The sequence below is a fragment of the Chrysemys picta genome, unplaced genomic scaffold (genome assembly GCF_011386835.1).
Source record: "Chrysemys picta bellii isolate R12L10 unplaced genomic scaffold, ASM1138683v2 scaf1627, whole genome shotgun sequence".
Lineage (NCBI taxonomy): Eukaryota > Metazoa > Chordata > Testudines > Emydidae > Chrysemys > Chrysemys picta.
The window spans coordinates 10,001-12,554 of NW_027054333.1; the positions used below are offsets into that span (position 1 = coordinate 10,001).

Below are 2,554 nucleotides of genomic sequence, written 5' to 3' on the forward strand. Positions count from 1 at the left end.
CCCGGGAAGCGAACCGGCCAGCAGGTGAACCCGTTCGATTCCACGGGTTGACCTGGTGCCCGGGAGGGGACTCTGAAAATTTTTCAGCCCTTTCGACTCGGGGTTGACCTGGTGGCCGAGAGGGGACTCGCACGGCAGGCAAGCCGCCCTGGGCTCACCCTCCCCGGCCGCAGCGAGGGACTGCCACCCGGCCGACTGGATCGGGCCCCTGGAAGTCTGGAAAAAAGAATGGAACCTGACGCCTCCGAGGAGGGGGCGCCCAGGGAAGGAGGGAGATCCGGGTTGACCTGCTGACCGGACGGGAAAGAGGCCACCGGGCGTCCCCCCCCTTAAAACCTAGGGGTTGACCTGGTGGCCGGAAAGCGAACCGGCCAGCAGGTGAACCCGTTCGATTCCACGGGTTGACCTGGTGCCCGGGAAGCGAACCGGCCAGCAGGTGAACCCGTTCGATTCCACGGGTTGACCTGGTGCCCGGGAAGCGAACCGGCCAGCAGGTGAACCCGTTCGATTCCACGGGTTGACCTGGTGCCCGGGAGGGGACTCTGAAAATTTTTCAGCCCTTTCGACTCGGGGTTGACCTGGTGGCCGAGAGGGGACTCGCACGGCAGGCAAGCCGCCCTGGGCTCACCCTCCCCGGCCGCAGCGAGGGACTGCCTCCCGGTCGACTGGATCGGGCCCCTGGAAGTCTGGAAAAAAGAATGGAACCTGACGCCTCCGAGGAGGGGGCGCCCAGGGAAGGAGGGAGATCCGGGTTGACCTGCTGACCGGACGGGAAAGAGGCCACCGGGCGTCCCCCCCCCCTTAAAACCTAGGGGTTGACCTGGTGGCCGGAAAGCGAACCGGCCAGCAGGTGAACCCGTTCGATTCCACGGGTTGACCTGGTGGCCGGAAAGCGAACCGGCCAGCCGGTGAACCCGTCCGATTCCACGGGTTGACCTGGTGGCCGGGAAGCGAACCGGCCAGCAGGTGAACCCGTTCGATTCCACGGGTTGACCTGGTGCCCGGGAGGGGACTCTGAAAATTTTTCAGCCCTTTCGACTCGCGGTTGACCTGGTGGCCGAGAGGGGACTCGCACGGCAGGCAAGCCGCCCTGGGCTGACCCTCCCCGGCCGCAGCGAGGGACTGCCTCCCGGCCGACAGGATCGGGCCCCTGGAAGTCTGGGGGGGGGGGGGAATCGCCCCACGCCTCCGAGGAGGGCTGCCCGGGCGGGCCTGGCCCCGGAGCTCGAAAAAAAAAAAAAGGATCGGGCCCACTAGAGACATGGACCAGGCCGCCCTGGGCTCACCCTCCCCGGCCGCAGCGAGGGACTGCCTCCCGGCCGACTGGATCGGGCCCCTGGAAGTCTGGGGGGGGGGGGGGAAATGGAACCTGACGCCTCCGAGGAGGGGACGCCCAGGGAAGGAGGGAGATCCGGGTTGACCTGGTGACCGGACGGGAAAGAGGCCACCGGGCGTGCCCCCGTTAAAACCCCTAGGGGTTGACCTGGTGGCCGGAAAGCAAACCGGCCACTGGGTAGGCCGGTCGGCAACCTAGGGGTTGACCTGGTGGCCGGGAAGCGAACCGGCCAGCAGGTGAACCCGTCCGATTCCACGGGTTGACCTGGTGCCCGGGAGGGGACTCTGAAAATTTTTCAGCCCTTTCGACTCGGGGTTGACCTGGTGGCCGAGAGGGGCCTCGCACGGCAGGCAAGCCGCCCTGGGCTCACCCTCCCCGGCCGCAGCGAGGGACTGCCCCTCCCCACCCCCCGGCTGACAGGATCGGGCGCACTGGAAGTCCGGGACAGTATTTTCCCCGACGCCGGGGAGGGCGGGCGGAGGGGCTCTGGCGGCCAGCCCGGGCCCCGGAGCTCGAAAAGGAAAAAAGGACCGGGCCCGCGAGAGACGGGGGCCCTGCCGCAGGGGGGGGGGGCAGTCCGACCGGGGCTCACCGTGCGGCAGGCCCGGGCGTCGGCAGGGGAAAGCGGGCGAGGAGGCGCGGGGCCGGGTGCCTACGGCCATACCGGACCGAACGCCCCCGATCCCGTCCGATCTCGGAAGGTAAACCGTCCCGGGCCTGGCTAGTACTTGGATGGGTGACCGCCTGGGAATCCCAGGTGCCGTAGGCAGCTTTTCCCGGTCCGAGTCAGCTCTCTCTCCTTTTCTGGGGGGGAAGGAGAGGGGGGGACGGGCCGGAAAGCCCCTCGTCGCTCCTGCCGAGTCGGAGGTCGCGGCCGCAGGTCACGGGTCTGGGCGCCTGGGGTCCGGCTCCCCACCCACCCGGCTTCCTCCGCGGAGGACCCCCCCCGGGGCCACCGAAGCCGCTGGGGGAGACGCCGGGCATGGGGCGGACTGGCCCGGACCCTCCCGGCCGCCGGCCCGCAGGTCCGCCCCGAATCCCCCCCCGCGGCCACCCAGGCCAGGCCTGGCCAGGCGGGACGGACGGCGGGTGTCCAGCGCCCAGCGGCTTCCTCCAGCGGGGACCCACGGACCCCAAAGCCGCAGGGGGAGGCCCCGGGCCTGGGACGGACTCGCTCGGACCCCCTGCGCCCGGCCGCCGGCCCGCGGGACCGCCCCG

General features: G+C 70.2%; 1 non-coding gene across 1 annotated transcript; it reads left to right on the plus strand.

Annotated features, from left to right (window-relative positions):
• The first annotated feature begins 1,986 nt into the window (after positions 1-1,986).
• On the plus strand, positions 1,987-2,105 carry LOC135980028 (5S ribosomal RNA). The gene has a single exon (XR_010597259.1). It is a non-coding gene; the product is annotated as a 5S ribosomal RNA (ribosomal RNA).
• The last annotated feature ends 449 nt before the right edge of the window (positions 2,106-2,554 follow it).